General features: G+C 34.7%; 1 long non-coding RNA gene and 1 pseudogene across 1 annotated transcript in view; both read left to right on the top strand.

Annotated features, from left to right (window-relative positions):
• The first annotated feature begins 1,282 nt into the window (after window positions 1-1,282).
• LOC141513669 (uncharacterized) overlaps window positions 1,283-19,062 on the top strand; it is a 44,198-nt gene continuing 26,418 nt past the window's right edge. Inside the window, exons 1-2 of the long non-coding RNA XR_012475859.1 lie at window positions 1,283-1,371; window positions 5,023-5,120. This is a non-coding gene — a long non-coding RNA (uncharacterized LOC141513669). The remainder of the gene's footprint in view (window positions 1,372-5,022; window positions 5,121-19,062) is intronic.
• On the top strand, window positions 15,762-16,636 carry LOC141513664 (ATP synthase F(1) complex subunit gamma, mitochondrial pseudogene; annotated as a pseudogene).

Below are 19,062 nucleotides of genomic sequence, written 5' to 3'. Positions count from 1 at the left end.
AAGAAAATGGAAATGAAGTTATTAATTTCTATTAAGTATAATTTGTTTCTTTTCCATCTCTATTAATTTCAACACTTTAGAAACAAGCTGGACCTTGAAATATAGATAAGAATTCTAAAAGTTAGAGAAGATTGGAAATGCCTCTCCTGAAAGAGGGAACAGTAATCTAAGAAAAGATCCAAAGTGAGAATGAATGAATTTGACACGTATGAGGGAGACAATGAGATAAACAATTATGACTCAACAATTCAGAATGGTCATTGGAGATAAAATTGGATGTCTCATGACAACAAAGGGGAAAAGAAACAATATACAGGTAAATAATCAGGGCTTAACATCTAAAAATTCTTTGTGGGGAAAGAAATACTGCTAAGAAGGCATAAAGACAGTCAGGCTTGAATCTTCAGTAAAGACTGAAGTTATTCCAAGAGGAAGAGGCATTACATGAACCTGGGCAAGATAGAAAGGAATTGTATGACTCCAGGGATTGTCTTAATCAGATATCTCTGAATGAATCCCCTGAGGAAATCCAAAGATTCCAGTTATAAAATGCTCAGAAGATATATCCCCTTTTTCCTTAGTTGGGACATATGATTCATGTGGATAAGGAGAGAGAGAGAGAGAGAGAGAGAGAGAGAGAGAGAGAGAGAGAGAGAGAGAGACAGAGAGACAGAGAGACAGAGAGACAGAGACAGACAGAGAGCAAGGGAGAGAAGAAAATTAATCTCATATTACAAATGAGGAATTAAAGGTATCAGATCCCAAAGGCTCCTTAGAGGAGTAAATGCTGCTTTTCCCCTCCCATCTCTGGTCTCAGAATGTGCATAATGCCTTTATCAAAAACTGATGGCTTTCTTCAAAAAAATATCCTAGTCTAAATATTTCTGGGGATAAGATTCTGTACTTAACTTCTGTACTTAAGAACCTCTGGTTCTTACAAGTTGAAATGCCCTGGAAAAACCGTTTAACCTCTTTGTGATTCAGTTTTCCAGTTGTAAAAGCAATAGGTTGAACTTAATGACATTAAAGATCTCTTCTACCAATCAAGTTAAAATTTTCTGATACTCTAATTTTTTTTATAAACTACTGCCAGGCAAAGTGAGGTGAGAGTTAATGGTGCTACTGTGTTGGTCCCTAATTGTATTGTCAAATATTATAATTTACCTCCCCTAATCTACTTCTTGCTCCTGGATACAAGCCCATGTGCTAGAAGTCTAAGCATGGAATAAATGCATATCTAGGTAAAGGGATGCAACTCCTTTTCTACTTTGTTTCCACAGTCTTCCAATGGATTGAGTCATTGTGGTCTAAAGAAGACCAGGGGCACCAACAATGTAGATGTTACTGCTGTGTCATATCCACCAAAAAGAGGTAGGAATCTTCTATAATTTTGCAATGGAATTGGGGATTTACTGAAGCAGCACATAATAATTCATTCTTTCTTGTTGCCAGGGCTCAGATCTCCAAGTATCAGGTTGTTGTTGTTTTGGGGATATTTGCAAGACTAGTATAACTAAACATATCCTTAAAGTGTAATGGGCACTTTTCTTTTAAAGGAAAATCCCTTTTAATTATCTGAAGACTAGTATTGGAATGAACTCTGTGATGAATTGATGTAATCAAATATTCTTTTTCTTCAAATTTCTATTTTTTCATGTATTCATTTGATTTACAAAATCTATGAATTACAGTTCACTTAATTCATTTCAGTCACCCCTTCCCACTCAGAATTCCTTCAACAATATTCCTTAGAGGTGGTAATAATAATAATAATATAATATATATAATAATAATATATAATAATAGTAGTAATAAAATGAAGTGATTTTTACTTAGTGTCTCATTTAGACTTTACCACAAGCCAATGATAGAGGAACTAAAGTTATGATCTCTGTTACATATGGAAAAACAGCCTTGGTGTTCAAATGACCTACCCATGGTCATATAGTTATTGTCAAAGTATCCAATTTCAGACTCTTTTGATCCTCTTGTTCATATTATATAGTAGAAAGAACACTGAATCTGGAGTTAGAAAGACCTGTGCATCAATTTTGCCTCAGCAAATAAATAACTGGGCTACCTTGATACAAATGCCTAACTACTTAGAACAGGAGATCTAAGTTTGACATGAGGACTGTGAAATATGCATGAAAAACTTCATGGTAGTTAAAGGCTCATACAATTCCTCCAAGAAAAACTCTCACAACTCCATAAACTCAAAGTGATTGTCAGTGCTGTGTTGACTAATGTAAGTTTTAATGAAGTATTACACATTTTAAGTGTTCAAAGTCAATTGTTATGAAAATATGATATGTATTTGCATGGGGAGTACAACTAATCCTGTGAGAAACAGAGTTGTCATATTTAATTTATCCTTATTCCCAGTCACTATATTCTGTAAATCCAATCACCCAATCCAATAAACATTCATTAAATGCCTAACAAGTGTAAATGACATAGTGTGGTTGAAAGTATGGCTGTTTCAGTCATCCATTCCTTTATCAGTGATTGACCCAGACCCAAACAGACTAAAGTGATTTTTGTCTTGTTTATTGTAGAAATAAATAAATGGAAGCTTCTGATCATAAATATTAAGTGGAAGTCTGAGGGAATAGATCAGGCAGCTCAAGTAGATGAAAGATTTCAGAAACAAAACAAATGACTAAGAGATGAATTATCATGTGATGAGGAAGATCAGAACAGGGAACAAATATTTCAATATTGGCTGCTATATTTCAGACCCCATGTTAAGTGTTTTACAAATAGTTTGCCATTTGCTCTTGACAACTCTGAGAGGTATATTCTGTTATCCCCATTTTTAGATGAGGAAAAGAAAGCAAATAATCCTTAAGTGACTTTCCAAGTGCTACTTAGGTAGTTAGCATCTGAGGTTGGATTTTAACTCAGGTTTTCCTGAATCTGTGCTAATGCACTATATAAGATTCCACTTAGTTACCAGAGGGATTCTTAAAATATATAAAATGTGTGTATATATATATATATATATATATATATATATATATGTATGTATGTATTATTTTCACTCTATAGAAAAGTACTTAGATACCTATATATTGGCATATTATTTTTTGTAATCCAGAGATATTGTTATTTGAACATTATTGATATTCTTTTCAATGTTATTCTCTTCCTTTCTCCTCCAATAATTATATCTGCCAAGTTAGTGCTGTCTTCAATCACAGATCTTTTAGTTCCATTTCATAGCGGCAGCTCCAGAGGATCCCATATGATCTCAGTTTATAACAATCCATACTGGTGTCAAATGCATTGTTATTTTCTTTTTTTCTCTCATCTTTCCTCTATAGCCTGATACAGTTGAACTTTGTTGTATTTTGTTGCCATATATAGCCTTGGATTTGGGGAAGAGGAGAGTCTATGCATAGAGACACTTAGATTTCAAGTATCAAGTTCATGAATGGAAACTAAATTGATGAGTAAATTTTTTCCATCTTCATTTATATTTATGAGAGGGTATTCATCTATAGAGATTCACCACTAATTGGTTATATTGATTTCTAGGGCTTGAATGTTAGTCTTATTTTAGGTAAATATGGTGATTCTGATTACCAAAGGCCTAAATGCATTTCTAGCATGAGTATTCAGAAAGAGAAATTCAACATATGTGTAAAGAGATTTTAATTTTGTTCCATAAATAGTAGGATTTTTTGGAAAGATTTGAAGATTTATTTGTATTGGATATATGAATGATAAATATGGAAGCAATATGAAGGTTAGATTAATAACAGGATAAGACCATAGGAGGCATGAGAATTCTCTAAGAGACTTGGGGAGTTTTTCAAATAATTGGTAATGTACTGGGGTGAGGACAATTTGAAATTGAATGAAAGGAACGAATTGAGACGAATTTTGGCAGGAAATCTGAGAATAAGTGATTATTCATTATAATGATAGTTTGAGGCAGACAGAAAATATGCAGATAAATTTTAAATACAGGATAGTGTATTTTGTTGCAAAAATGGGAAAGTCAGAAGAGGAAGCAGGTTTTGAGTAGAAAGATTATAAACTTGTTTTAAGACATATTGAGCATGATATACTAGTGGATATACATTCAGAAAACAATATGTTATAGGTAGTTTGAAGTTTATGTTTGAAGTTTATGAGGAATGTCAGGAGTAGAATTATTGAATAGAGAACTGTTTCTCAAAGAATTTTACTTGAAGGAAGATAAGTGATTGGAACAGTTGGAAAGAAACTAATGCAGAGAGCAGATGAGACAGAAGTAGGAAGAGATGAAGACAGAGAGAAAGACCAAGACAATTATATAGAGAAAGAGACAAAAGGGAGAGACAAAGGAGGGAAAGTGTGAAAAAACAGAAATAGAGGGGAGAGACAGAGACAGACAGAGACAGACAGAAGAGAGGGAGAGAAGGAGAGAGAGAGAGAGAGAGAGAGAGAGAGAGAGAGAGAGAGAGAGAGAGAGAAAGAGACACAGAGATAGAGACAGAGAGACAGAGTCAGAAAGATAGACACAAAGAGTCAAAGAGATGAGAGAGAGACAGAGACAGAGAAAGAAAGAATCAGAGACAGAATGAGAGGAGGAACCTAGGCCCAGACTTTGAATAATACAAACAATAAGAGATCAGGATAAATGTGAAGAAATGCCAAAAGAAGTAAAGAAGGAGCACTAAGAAAGGCAGGAGTCAAATAAGGAAAGAGTAATGTTTTAGAAATCAAAAGAATTGTCTAAAGAAGGGTTGGACAATGTCATTAAAAACCACAGATGGAGGCCCTTTGGTTGAGTGCTAAAGTCTTCAACTGGTGAGTTTTGAGAGTCCAGTTTTAGTAGAGTGAATATAAATCATACATCAATGGGTTGAGGAATGAATAGGGAAGTCAAGACAATGAATTTAGACTTTTTAAAAAGAAATTTGTGGAAGGAAAGAGAAGAGTTTATGGTAACTACAAAAATTGGAAAGGTTTATAGTGAGTCTGGGTTTTTTTTTGGTTCTAAGTTATTTATAGGGTTTTTTTTTTTTTTAGAATTAAGGAAATCTATGCCTGGAAATCCAAGGTTTTGAATCATGGAGAGGGGAAGACTGAAGATGCATGCTAATTGAAGAGATAGACAGAATAATGAAGTAAGGAGATAATAATTCATATTTATCACTTTAAAGTTTATCAAATTTATCTTCTCAAAAACCCTGTGAGAAATCTAAGGTGAAAGTCCTAAATAGGCAAGGACCTAATCACTGATAAGACATCAATAATTTGGTTTTAAACTGACTGTAAAAATGGAAGTGTGACAGATCACCCCTATATGTTTCAAATAAATTCATTAGCACTATACTTAGCACATAGTGAGGACTTAAAGAGTATTGAATGACTGAAATACAAAGGGTACAAGTTATGACAAAAATTAATCTGTTGAAAAGTAGAAGTAGACAATGCATCCAGAAGATATTTGCAGTTGGAGAAGGGGAAGTTGAAAGAAGCCACTAGGGCTTGGGAAAACAGATGCATGATCAGAAGACCCTTTCACAAGCATAGGGGGAAGACAGTGGTATCAAGGCTCTTTGAGTCATGAATGAAGAGTATTGGGAAAGGGGCTATGATGTTGAATCTCCTTTTCTTTTTCTGTCCCTCCTGTCATCCTAACCCCCAACAACAGACTATGATTTTAGTAAAATAAGAGTCTAGATCATCTGTTCTTAATGTAGAGAACAAACTGAAATTTAGGAACAAGAACTTGAGAGAGTCAAATGGCCATATTTGTCACCTATTGGCCATGTTGCGATAACTAAGTGCTTAAACTTTCTAAGGCTCAGTTTCCTCATCTACAAAACTGAGAAATAATATTTATCCTGACTACCTCACTGTGATTAAGGTTAAGATCATATTATATGATGAATTTAAAGATCTTTGTAACCATAAAGTCCTATATAAAGAAGATCTAATGCTCTTTCAACATTCCTTCTGGAGATCCATAATCAAGATGGAGAGCAGCAACCTCACCTCAGTAACTGAGTTCATCCTCCTTGGCCTCTCCAGCAGACCAGAGCTCCAGATGTATCTCTTCCTATTCTTCCTCCTTGTCTACCTGCTGATCTTGCTGGGGAACCTGCTCATTGTGCTGTTGATATTATTGGATACATGTCTCCACACGCCTATGTACTTCTTTCTTGCCAATCTGTCCATTATGGAAACCTCTTACACATCCTGTGTGATTCCTCAGATGCTGGGGCATTTCTTGTCAGAAAGGAAGTCTATCTCTTTCTCTCGTTGTGTCACACAGTTTTTTACATTCCTGTTTTTTGGCATTGCAGAGTGCTATATTCTTTCAGTGATGGCCTATGATCGCTATATAGCCATCAGGGATCCCTTACGGTACTCAGTCATAATGAACTGGGGGTTCTGTGGAGGATTGGCTGCTGGGTGCTGGGTGGGTGGCTTTATAGCATCTACAGTGGACACAGTAGCCACTTTCCAACTTTATTTCTGCCGGGAAAATGTTATCAATCATTTCTTGTGTGAAATGCCTGCTCTGCTGCATCTTTCCTATACAGATACATCCCATGTAGAGAAGGTCATGAATGTCCTCTGTATCTTCACCCTATTATGTCCTGTCACATTCATCACCTTCTCATATGCTCACATTATTAATGTAGTTCTACACATTCCATCTGCCCAGGGACGCAGAAAAGCCTTTTCCACTTGTTCTTCCCACCTCATGGTTGTCATGCTTTTCTATGGTGCTGCAATCTCACTCTATATTAGACCTCGATCAGTCTCTTCCCCAAAGTATGATAAAAACATTTCTGTATTTTATGTTGCCTTCACACCCATCTTTAATCCTCTTATCTACAGTCTGAGGAATAAGGAGGTAAAAATGGCCCTAAGAAAACTCCTAGGGAAAAAGAGAGACATATAGCACAATAGCATACGTTTAAAAAAAAAACCTATCTTCCTTCAGTGACCCAGCTTGAGACCACTGTCCTAGATCATTTCTCTCTTTTTCTAATGTGGGTTGTCTGTATAATGAAAAAAAAGCTTGACCAGTACTGTTTATGCCCTTCTTCACTTACTTTTTCCCCTTTTTACCTCTCCAAGTCTTGTGCTACCCAGAAGAATCTCCATTCCCAGGATTTTTTTTTATAAAAATCATTGAAATAATAATTTCATGAAAGAAAATAATAATATTGAAGCAAGATGCTAAAGTTTCTAGGATGAAGTAAAAGATGTCCTAAAGTAAAAAAGTGCATTCCTACAAACATACTTTAATAGCATAGGAAAAGGGAAGATTAGCAAACTGAATATAGATTTAATACAATTTGAAGGCAAAAGAATCTTGCTTAAGCATAAAAGATGAGATATTAAATTTCAGAGGAGAAATAGATAAACTATAAACAAAAAATGCTATTGGAATGATAAATTACATTAAAGATCAATTTTACAAGACTATCAAAATTCATAATCATTTAGTCAATTTGATTTAAAATAGTATTAAATGAAATAAAATTAGTTAGCAAAAACAGCAAAACAGATCAGAATCTACTATACAATTATTGCCTAGAAAAATTGAAAACACAAAAGCAATAGGGTATTATCCTCAAAAATATGAAATTCTCAAAATTTTAGAAGACCATGTAAAGGTCTTAAATAACCAAAACTCAGAAAAGGAAACAAATTCATTATAGAGGAACTACTAAAGAAAAAAAACTTTATGTTTATTAGTACACAGAAGTATTATATCATACTTTAAAGAACAATTAACATTCATACTTCACAAATTATTTATAAAAATTAAGAAAGAAAGCATCCTATCAGATTCCTTTTGTAAGAAAAATATAGTCTTGTTGCTTAAACCAGAGAAGGATAAAGCATATAGAAGAAATAAGACAATATCATTTAATAAAAATAATTAAAAAATTTTAAAGAACATCTTTTAAAACAGATTATAGAAATTCATCCAGGAAATCATTCATCTTGAGCAAATCATATTTCCACAAGGATGGCAATGAGAATCCAATACTCTAAAATAATCAGAATAATTAATTATATTAAAATAATGATTCCAAGTTATATGAAAAAGGAGTTAAGATAATACAGTAACATTTATACTTAAAAACCTCAAAAAGTTTGGGTATACAGGAATCTTTTCAATATCACTAAAGTATGTATCTAAAAAATGAAAAGTAAGCATCTTTTATAACTGGTAAAACTAGAACCTGTTCAAGTGAATATGGAAGTAAAAACAAGGATGCTCATGCTCTCCAGTGTTATTTTTACATAATTCTGGAATTTCTACCCATATCAAATAGAGAGGCTAAAGAAATTAATTGCATAAGGATAGATAAAATTACCCCTACATGCTGATGATATTAAAGTTTATTTAGAAAATCCCAGAAATCAGCAAAGAAACCAACTGAAATAATAGCTATAATAAAATTACAAAAATATCTGGGATTCATTCTTTGAAAGCAAAGCAGAGATTTATAAAGATTAAGTTACAAAGGGCTTCTTGAAGTAATTAAGAAAACCTCACTGGACAAATATTCAGTTCTCATGAATGGGCTATATCAAAGTAATGAAAATGAAGATAAAACCAAAGTTAATTTGTAATTTAATGCTTTTCCATAGAAATTATCAAAAGTAATTTCCAAATTTGACAAAATAAATAAAATTTACTTAGAAAATATCTAGAACATCAAGGAAAATTATAAAAAGAGATAGAGATGAGCTGGGAATAATACAGAATTCAATATTACAAAGCAGCACTCATTAAAAGTACCTAGTACTGTTTTTAAAAAGCAAGAATCAGATCTATGCTATTGATTAGACAAGGTAAATAAAACACAATGGAGCTAAATAGCACATTTTTAATAAAGTGGAAAAGAGAAATTACATTTCAATGAACTTCCTAGATAACACAAGGTGTTGAAAAAACTGGAAAATAGCATGGCAGAAATTCCAGTATTTATTTTTATTTTTTTTATTTTATTTTTAAATTTGTATACCCAGGTCTTAAATAACCAAATCTCGGAAAAGGAAATAGAATTCATTGTAAAGGAAGTACTAAAGGGCAAAAAATTCTTTGTGTTGCTTGGTACAAGTTTCAACATTTACTTCCAAAACCTTGAATTCCAAAATTTCTCCCTTCCTCCTATCCCATTCCCTCTATTGAGAAAGCAAGTTACTTTGTCTAGGTTAAAAATGTGTAGTCATGAAAAACATTATTACAATAATTAAATTGTTAAAGTAAACATAACTCCCTCCTCAAAAAAAATGGGGAAAAAAATGCTTCAATATGTTTTCAGATACCATCAGCTTTGTCTTTGGGATGGATAGAATTATTTATCATTAGTCCATCAGGGAAGTGGATGCAAATTTTTTTCCCACAGTTGCTGTTAGTTGTATTTTTCCTCCATTAAATTCTCGCTACTCCCATTTATTCTATTCTCGCTTTTCTTTTACCCTGTCCTTCCTCAAAAGTGTGCTGCATCTGATTATCCTCTTCCATGATCTTTGCTCTCATCTATCACCTACACCCACTCTTCCCCACCCTCTGTCCCTTTCTCCAAACCTTTCCTCTCCTATTTTCCTCTAGGGTAAGATAGATTTCTGTATCCAATTGAGTGTGTATATTATTCCCTCTGAGCTGGATTTTATGAGAGTAAAGTTCATTCATTCTCCCTCACTTTCCCCCTCTGCCACTCCACTGTAAAAGCTTTTACTTGCCTCTTTTATGTAAAATAACTTACCCATTCTGCCTCTTCTTTCCCTTATACCAAGTACATTCCTTTATGCCCCCATTAATTCCATCTTTTTAATTTTTTATAGCTTCAAATTCAATTCCCTCCTGCACTTTTACTATATATCCTACTTCTAACTGCCCTAATAAATGACAGGATTGATAAGTGTTATCAGTATCATTTTCCTATGTAGGAAAGTAGTTCGACTTCAAGTCCCTCACAATTTTCCCTTCCTGGCCACCCTCTCTAAACTTCACCTGAGTCTTGTACTTGAAGATTAAACTTTCTATTAAACTGTGGTGGTTTCATACAGAAAGCATGAAAATTCCCTATTTCATTGAATGTCCATCTTTTCCCCATAAGAGTATGTTCATCTTTGCTAGGTAGTTGATTCTTGGTCATAATTCAATTTCCTTTGCCATCTGGCATATATTTTAAGCTCTGCAAGTCCCCAAAATAGAAGTTGTTAAATCCTGTGCTATCCTGACTTACCTACACAATACTCAATGTCCTTTTCTTTCTGACTGCTTATAACATCCTCTCCCTTTCCTGGGAGATCTGAAATTTGACTTCTATATTCCTGACAGTTTTCATTCTGGTATTTCTTTCAGGAGGTAATTGGTGGATTTTTTCAATTGCACCTATAACCCTGCTTCTAGAATATAGGGCAGTTTTCCTGAAGAATTTCTTGAAAACTGGCATCAAGGTTCTCTTTTTGATCATGACTTTCAGGTAGTCCAATGATTTTTAATTTATGTCTTCTGTATCTGTTTTCCAGCTCAGTTGTTTTTAACATTTTATTTTATTTGTTTTTACCCCAGCATCATACAAAAGCAAGTTTTAACATTTATTTCCAAATCCTTGAGTTTAAAATTCTCTCCCTCCCATCCCACTTCCCCCATTGAGAAATTAAGTCACTTGTATAACTTAAAAATATGCACCCATGAAACATCAAATGTTTTTCCAGTGAGAAATTTCATATTTTCTTCTAATTTTTCATTCTTTTGTCTCTGTTTTATTGTTTATTTTAGTTTATATTTTAAGGAATTATTTTCTTCAGAACCTTTTTTAAATCTCTTTTTTTTCATCTGATAAATTCTGCTTTCAAAGACATTCTTCTCCTCATTGGCCTTTTGGATTGCTTCTTCCATTTGACACAAACTGTCAAATTTAAGTTCTTATTTTCTTCAGTACTTTTTTTGTATCTCCTTCACCAAGTTGCTGACTTGATTTTCACTATTTTCCTACTTCACTTTCATTTCTCTTTCCAAATTTTTCCTCTACCTACCTTACTTGATTTTCAAAATATTTTTGAGCTTTTTCAAAGGCTCAGACCAATTCATATTTTTCTTGGAGGCTTTGTATTCAGAGGCTTTGACTTTGTTATATTGTTTGCTCATTTCCCAAGTTTTTGACTTCATTTCAATTCCCTGTTAAGGTAGGTTTCTGCTGCCAGGGTACATGATGCATTCCCATGTTTTTGAGGGTTTTTACAGTTGTTTTCAGGGACCCCCCCCCCCCTCATCGGACCCACCAGTTCTCAATTACTTTAAGGTCTTGGAGAGATTATGACTGTTTTTTTGGTCTATTCTGTGGTCTGTGCATGACTTCAAATCCTCCTTTCTGCCTTATGACGAAGAGGAGAGTCCCTGCTCCACTCTAGGCAGTAAGCTCTGTTGTGCTTCTACACCTTATCCTGAGACTGAGGCCCTAGACTCCAGCATGCATCTGAGTACAGTCAAAACTAGAGAGGCCTGTCTTTTGGATAGCAAAGAGAACTCTTCCCTGGACCAATTTTCCCATCTGCCTGCTGAGAACTCTGGAAACAGCTGCTGGGTGGCACCTCAGTTCTACTGCTGTTACCTGGGGAGCTGGGTTTGTACTGAGGTCCGTGCTAGACTGGTCTCCAAACTCACTTTGTTGTCCTGCTGATTTCCCGCTGACCTTCCAAGTTGTCCTTGGTAATCCTTGGACTGAGAGATCTGACACCTGCCACTGCTTCCTTTGACCCAAGTGCCCCACTCTCCTGGACCCAGATGCCCCAATGTCTGTTTTTGGATGGCTGCAATCAATTTGTTTCAGCACAATTGGGACTGTATTGCAGGTCCTTTCTAAATCCAGTGTAACACCCTCTTTTTGAAAATCTTTCAAATTGTTTTTGGCTAGGAAAATTGTTTCACTCACTCCTTTTGTGGGTATTGCCATTTTAGAATTTGGTTAGAATCATTATTTAAAGGTCATTGGAGTGGTTTAGGGGAGAGATCGCAAGTCCCTGTATTCACTTGCCATCTTGGTTCTGCCTCCCTAGTGATACTTTAAAAGAAATTATTTCCTATTTGGCCTATATATAGCTTTGCTTTCTATATATTTGCTTACACACCATCTCTCCTTTAGATTACAACCTCTTTAAGAGACCTTTGTCTTTCAGTTTTTCTTTTATCCCAAGTACTTAGCACAAAACCTTGCAAATTGTGTAAATGCTTATTTTATGAATGAAAATCACTAAACCATGCTTACTCTTTGATTTATTAATGCCACTACAAGTTATAGATCACAAAGATTTGATGAGAGAAAAAAGACTTATACTGCATGTTCACAAATATTTGTTGCAAAACTTTATGTTGCAGCAAGAATTGAAAAGAAAATGAGTATCCCTTATTTGGCGAATAGCTAAATAAATTATGATATAAGAATGTGATGGATTGCTATTGTAATATAGCAAATGTTGAAAACCTGGGAAGATTAATGTAAACTTATACAGAATGAAGTTTGCAGGACCAGGAAAAAAATAGATATAATTGATGAAGACAGTATTTTAAAAAAAGCAACTTTTTTTATTTATTTAAAGCAATGGGATTAAGTCACTTGCCAAAGGTCACATAGTTAAGTTATTATTATGTCTGAGGTTGGATTTGAACTCAGGTCCTCCTGACTAGGGTTGGTGTTCTATCCACTGTTGCACCTAACTGCCCTATGAAAGCAACTTCAAAAAATGTAAGAGCTGGGATCAATTTAATCACCAGTCATAAGTCCTGAAGAAAATGGTTAAATCATGTTTCTTGGCAAAGTGGTGGTTGATCACCAATTAAATAAGGCATTCATTTTCATAAACAGACAATATATGAATGTCATTTTCTTAGTTATGCATAACTGTTGTAAGGATCTGTTTTTGTTGCTGTATGGAATATTTAGGGGAGGACTACATGAGCACAGTGATTGTGACACAAAAAAGGAAAGGAGGGAAGTAGAGAACAAACATTAAGCATCTAGTGTGTACCACAAACTGTGTTAAGTACTTTGCAAATATTATTTCATTTTATCTCCATAGGGAGTAGGTGTTATTCCCATTTTACATGTTAGGAAACGAGGTAGACAAAGGTGAAGTGACTTCCCCAGTGTCAAAAAGCTAGGAAATGTCTGAGAGCAGATTGGAGATCAGATTCTTGACTCCAGAAGCAGAATTTTTGATACACAGAAGAAAAGAAAAAAGGGCACAAAAGAACTCAGAAGAAGAAGGTAATACTATAATGCTCAACATATCTAAAACACTGACTCTATATAATAAATTCATTCTTTCGTATATGTGTGTGTATATGTGTCTATATATAGACACATACACATGCATATATAGTATTCTTTGAATAAGGAATATTGTGTTTGTACTTTTCAAATTCTTAGTTGTTTTTAATTTTCAAAAGAAATTGATTTTTATGTCTCAAAATTTATATCCATAAACAATAAACTTCTGTAGAACAACTAGTCCCTATCCTCAAGAAGTTTGAGTTTTAGAACTGTACATAAGAAAAGACAATGAATAATACTAAATTTTGTGCTAAAGACAAAATGACTTGTTGCAAATATAAGTGCCAGAGATTAATGGAGAGGACTGGGTGAATGCTAGATATCAGGGTAGTCTATTTTGACTTGGATATAGTTGGATGAAATGATAGAAGTCAGAAAGTTTCTCTCGGCAGAGAAGTCAAAGAAGAGTCAAAGAAAAAACTTCAAAAATGAAGTAGGCTTGGTATATGTTAGATATAGAAAAAATGACCTATCTGGTGTAGGAATAAAGAGCCATCATAGTAGCATAAATCCTGGAGGTCTTATGACACAAAGTGCTAACAGAAATATTACATATGGAATAGACAAAGAGTAATACAAATAGATATTCAAATACTTTAGGGGAAAGAAGGGATATTATGATATCAAGGCAGTTAACCTGACTTGTTATCTGCCATTTTATATCTTGACTAAGAGGAAGGAGATTCAAGGATAAAGTGAGAATAATCTAAGTAGACTCTGAAGCAGATGTCTCTGAACTGTATATACTTTTTAGAGGAACCTCTATGATGACAGCCATAAATTCCCAGGATATCAAACACATTAGCTACTACTCTCTTTCTAGTCGGAGCATAGGAATCAGGAGCCTAAGTGATAGGAAGAGTTATTGAATAATTACTCTCTTTTTCTCAAATGAGGAGTCATGGGGATCAACTAAGCCCCCCCAAGATAATTGATTATTTCTACATGGAACTGGACTCCCATCTTTTCACCTCTAGAGACAAAGAAAGCAGGCACTAATCTTTCATGCCCATGAACTCCACTAGGAAATTCTTATAGCTTATGATAATCTCAACTTAAAAGAAAAAATGATGTCTGTTTTGTAGACTTTTGGACTTGTATTTGGTCTCATCAAAAGCAGAAAAGTAGATAGAAATGATAAAAATTATCTGAGAATATCACTGACAAGAAGGTAAGAATTAGGGATGTACACAATGAAGTATTAGAATGATTTTAGGAACATCATTAATGAATGACTCTAATTTTACATTTGAGGAAACTGAGACGTAACAAGGTGGGCAGTTAGGTGGTACACAGTGAATACAACAGTGGTAAGAGTCAGGCAGGCCTTATTTCATATCTGGTCTCAGATATTTAAAGTTATGTGACCATGGGCAAGTTACTTAACTTCTGTCTGCCTCATTCACTTCAACTGTAAAATGCCAATTATAATCGCATTTACTATTCTGGAATTAGTGACGATCAAATAAAATAATATTTATAAAGTTTTTATTTTGGTTCCTGGTTCATAGTATGCACTTAAAAAATGTTCCCTTTCCCTCACTGTCTTTCAATCTGTACTCTGATTGTTATTACATATCTGACCTTGGGTAAGTTACCTAACCTCATGATACCTCAGTTTCCATATGAAGTCATACCCCTGATGTCTCTTCCTGCTTTAGATCACAGTAAGGACCTATGGCTTTACCATGGTCACATTATAATTGTCAGGTGCAGTCCTTTCTGATTCCAAACCCAGCATCCCTTCTATATTTAGGTGGATAGTGAATAAAGCATTGGATTGAGAATCAGGAAGAATAGGATTATAGGAGCCTAGGTGTGGCAATGGATAGAGACCCTAATCTTGATTTGGGCAGACCAGAGTTCAAATCTTAGTTCAGACAACATGTGTCCTTGAGCACTTCACTTCAAATAGTATTCACCTCTCCATATTGTTTTGAAGGTAAAATGAAATATTTGAAAGGTATATTATTAACCTTAAAGCACTATGTAAATGCTACATAATGATATTATTTCGTCTTCCTCAGACCCTCATTAACTGTGACACCCTGGACCAGGCCTTCAATTTGGTAAACCTTTAATACATATGACTTAGTACATATTAAGCACCATGAATACAAAGAAACTTGAGAGGTAGTATCTGCCCTTAAGGAGCTCACAATCTAATGGGAGAGACATGAAAATAGCTATATACAAATGACTTATGTATAGATTAACTTGGAAATCACATAATGGAAAGGCACTATAAACAAGAAGGAGTAGGAAATACTTCCTGTGCAAAAGGGGATTTTAGCTAGGACTCTAAAGATGTCAGAGAAGCCAGGAAGCATAAATGAGTAGAGAGAATATTTCATGTATGAGGAACAAACAGTGAAGATGCCTGGAGTTAGGAAATAGAGTATCTCATTTGAGAAACTTTGTAACAGTTTCAGCAGGGCTGATACCCCCATGTTCTGTTCAGTGATTATCCCTGGTTTCTCCACCTTGGCTCTGTAGCCTGAATGGGTACACGTCAGAAATATGACAACTTTAAAAGATATTACCAGCAAATTTAAATAATCAAAAGCATCCAGAAAATTACCAAGTCTATGAAGGTGGCAGCTGTAAAGTAAGCTCGAGCTGAGGGAGACCTGAAACTAGCCAGAACATATGGAGTTGGATCTTTGGCTCTTATAAAAAAAATCGATATTAAGACTTTGGAAGACATGACAAAGCACCTCATTATTGGAGTATCCTCAGATTGAGGATCTATCCATTCCTGAGTTTTTTAAACTAATAAAAAATGAGGTTGCTACCCTCTCAGCTGCTGGCAAGGAAATTAGGATTGTTGGAGTTGATGACAAACTTAGAGGCACACTTAATAGAGCTCTGAGCACTTTTTAGTCACATTTAAAGGAGTGAGGAGGATGCCTCCTACTTTTGGAGATGCATCTGTCATTGCCCTTGGTCAACTAAATTCTGGATATGACTTTCATGAAACATCTATAATCTTTAATTGATTCAAGTCTGTTAGCTCTTATAAGACTGAGGAAATACCCATCTATTAGGAAATATCATTTCAAGTGCTGAGAGTAGGAGTATTTATGATGACATTGATGCTGATATGTTGTAAAATTATCAAGTGTATAGTCTGAAAACATCATCTGTTGCACTCTAAAGGAGTTCATCAGCAGTGAGCAGACTGTAACAATGACAGCTATGGACAGTGCCACCAAGAATGCCTCAAATGATTGATAAGTTGACTGACATTTACCCATACTCTTCAAGTTGTCATCACAAAGTAATTGATTGAAATCATCTTTGGTGCTGTAGCTCTGAATTAACAGATCCAAGTTTTATCTAAATTCAAAAGGTAAAGACAGAAAATATGAAGTAAAGTAATTTACCCTACTTTGGTCTGTTAGAAAAATTCTTATTTTGTAAATTGTGTACAAGGAAGACAAAATATTTTTAAATTATCTTACATAATAAATTATGTGGGGAAAAAGAAGCATTGGAAAAGTGAAAAGGTCATTGTCACATATTTCATTCATGGTGAATGGTTAAATGACAGAAACCTGGAAAAGCTGTTGTATGGAGGGGAGGAGTAGATGGTATTGAAGACTGAATTTCAAACAGAGGATTTTGTATTTATCTTGGATGTGTTAGGGAGCTACAAGAGGCTCCAGAGAAGGGTAGCCAGATGTGCACTTTGTAACCTCTCTCAATCTAAGATACTCAATTATTAAAAAAAGATGAGTAATAGTTGTAACATTTGCCTCACAAAGATGTCATGAAGATAAGATGATATAATGTATGTAAAGGAAACTCTGTAAATGAGGAAACAGTAGTTAGATATAATTAAATATAATTATAATTATCACATTGATTCTCATTGGGTCTCTGAGCATTTCCTTCAATCGAGAGTTCATGCTTTCAAGTGGCAGTTCATACTATTTTAATATTTTCTTCATATTTATCTGATAATAATAAATGTCAAATCTCAGAAATGCCCCTAATTTTTTGAGCCACACACTATAATAGGAACTTCAATGTACCTACTTTAAATGAGTGTAGTAAGAATCTGATGAAATAGATAATACAAAGCACTTTGTAATCATAAAGCTCCATGTTTCCTCAGTAGATTCATGAACAATAGAGAGAGCAATACCCTCATTTTGGCTTGTCCTTCTTGTCCTTTCCAGACAGACTGAGCTCTAGGTTTAGCTCTTCCTCCTCTTCCTCATGATCTACCTAATAATCTTTCTGGGAAACCTGCTTATAGTATTGTTGATAGTAGTAAACACATTCCTCCATACTCTGTATAATTTTTTTCTCATGAATCTGTCCATAATTGCAGTGTCTTATACATCCTGTGTGTTAGCACAGATGCTTGAGCAATTCAAAACAGACAAAAAATCTCTCTCTTATATGGGTCATTCCTGTCCTTTCCCATTGCAGAGTGCTGTTTCCTCTCAGTGATGGCCTATGACCACTTTATTGCGAATCGAGACCCCTTGAGGTACTCAGTCACAATGAATAGGTGTGTCTATGTGTTTGTGTGTGTGTGTGTGTGTGTGTGTGTGTGTGTGTGTGTGTGTGTGTGTGTGTGTGAAGTTGATAACTGGGTCCTGGATGGGTGGCTTTGTGGTATCCGTGGTGGATACCATAACTGCATTGCTACTTTCATTCTGTCAAGATAATGCTATCATATATTTCTTGTGTGAACCATCTACTTTCTTCCACTTCTCATGTACTGAAACATCCCCATCCCACAGATCCTTTTTGTCTTTACTTTTTTGCATCCAGTCATATTCTTCACTTCCTCCTATACCCAAGTCATCAACATTGTCCTTTGAATTTTCTCTGCCCTGGGTCACAGAAAAGCATTTTCCATTTGTTCTTTTACTTCCTGATTGTCATCTAATGTTTTTTCTTACTGTATTGTCTCTCTATATGAAATCCAAGTCCATGTACTCCTCAGAGAAGGACAAGATGATAACTGTTTTGCATTACTTTCACACATACCTTGGGTCCCCTCATCTATAGCCTGAGGAATAAGGAGGTAAAAATATCCCTCAGATGGTAAAAATAAGCACTCATAGTGAAAACAGTGACACATAAAACATGTCCCACATCCAAGACCATCTGTCAGGAAAAGGGGTTGCCACGTGTATAATGCTGCCCAAAGCTTCCCACCTCTACTCAGAATCTCTGAATCTCAGACTTATAAGCTCTGTAGCTTAAACTGTACTTCTGTGTTGACTATCCCCAACATCTTCACATTCATCTGGATCAGTCCCATTCTTTTGGTGTTCTGATTCCATTCTTCCATAGTCTTCTATTGTGCCCCATGAAACTCTGTAAATTTTTTGAACTGTTACATAAAAACTTATATAGTTATTTATACAGAACTTTATCTAGTTACATATATTTGGTAATTATTAATGTCTATAAGTTTGCTTTTAATAGAATGTAACTTCCTTGAGAGAAATATCTATTTTACTTTATATTTCTATTTCCAGGACATAAGCATGAGCCTAGCTTATAGTAGAATCATAATAAATACAGAACTTGCTGAATTGAAGTGAGGGCTTTAGAGATATTTCTTTCTAAGTACAACTCTATCTACAAGACAAAAGTCTTCTATAGATGATGGTTTGCTTGAAGTTATCTAAATAAAACAATTTCAAATGCAAATACTGTGACTCTAAATCCAATATTATCTTCCCTAAACATGTTACTGTTTATAAAAATAATTCCCATACAG

Source organism: Macrotis lagotis, chromosome 1 (genome assembly GCF_037893015.1).
Source record: "Macrotis lagotis isolate mMagLag1 chromosome 1, bilby.v1.9.chrom.fasta, whole genome shotgun sequence".
Taxonomy (NCBI): domain Eukaryota; kingdom Metazoa; phylum Chordata; class Mammalia; order Peramelemorphia; family Peramelidae; genus Macrotis; species Macrotis lagotis.
This window is presented reverse-complemented; position numbering and strand designations above follow the sequence as displayed.